At 35.5% G+C, this 1223-nt stretch overlaps 1 pseudogene; it reads right to left on the bottom strand.

Annotated features, from left to right (window-relative positions):
• Positions 1 to 3: 3 nt before the first annotated feature.
• On the bottom strand, positions 4 to 1220 carry LOC124892684 (annotated as a pseudogene).
• Between the last annotated feature and the right edge of the window lie 3 nt (positions 1221 to 1223).

Below are 1223 nucleotides of genomic sequence, written 5' to 3'. Positions count from 1 at the left end.
ACAATCCCTGGAGAGATGGTTCACTAATAGACCGAGGGATAAGTCATTCGACTCATTCACATCCAGATCATGAATGTTTGGAATCCATATTATGCAAGGAGACATTTCTTTTGCTTATTCGAATTGAAGGGTGATATAAAATCGGTCTATTTTCGGCATCATATCCACAGTTAGCCCATTTATCCTAGTTAGCGGTTCCAGCTCTGTATCAAGGTCACGATCCATATCATCACTAGCATTAAGATTGTCACTAGCATTAAGATTGTCACTATCATCAATATCGTCACTATCATCAATATCAATTTTATCAAGAAGAAAACCTTTAGGCTTGTTATACAGGAACTTGTTCAGAAATACCATAATAAAAGGAACATAGGAGTTTGTCGCTAGGTATTTGACCAAATAGGATCATCCAGTTCCTATAGAACCTATCACTAAAATACCCCTTGAGGGGGATAAGGCTAAGCGGAGTGAAAAGGGTTTTCCATGAGATTGGAAATGAAAACTATTTTCCCCACACGAATTTTGTTAATAAGTTATTGTCTGATAATGAGCAAGGAATATTCGTCTTTCTGCTAAACAGGATGGATTGAACTCATAATTCATTAGATGTTTTTTATGAATGTCAACTAAGTATCATAAGTAAATTGCTTCCGTTTGTTCAATCATTTGATAACCGAAGTCATTCTTTGATAAATGATCACTATGAGTCAGACTCAATAGAATTTGATCAATCCTATTTTCTGTCGTTAAGGTGGAGAACTGAACCAAGAATTCTCTTTATTTATCACGTTTTTTTTTCTTATCAATGATATCTCTTTACTTGTATGACTTAGATGTCTCGTATTTCTCTAAAAAGTGATTCGATTGATGGGATTTAGTATGAGATCGATGATCTCGATGAGATTGATATTCCAATCTTTCTTCTTAGAATATATTGATTTGACCTCATAAGCGGGACCAACCATGTTGCCGCCAGAAGCAGAACCCCATATTTCTTCTAGAGAATCTCCTAATTGTTCCAGAGCAACTAGAAAAAGATTCTTTAACCAGAAAGAATTTGGTTCAGATGTAGGATACCTATCTAGAAGTTTTCACAACTCAATCATAGATGATGGGATCATCAAAGATTTGACCCTTTCGAACTCTGTCTGTAACTCACTAGAGGCTTAAGAAATAAAGAGAAGATGTGTACGAATGAGATATCCAGCAACAAGAAGAAG

The sequence above is a fragment of the Capsicum annuum genome, unplaced genomic scaffold, assembly GCF_002878395.1.
Source record: "Capsicum annuum cultivar UCD-10X-F1 unplaced genomic scaffold, UCD10Xv1.1 ctg49644, whole genome shotgun sequence".
Classification (NCBI taxonomy): domain Eukaryota; kingdom Viridiplantae; phylum Streptophyta; class Magnoliopsida; order Solanales; family Solanaceae; genus Capsicum; species Capsicum annuum.
Note: the sequence above shows the minus strand (reverse complement) of the source record. Positions and strands in the feature narration are given on the sequence as shown.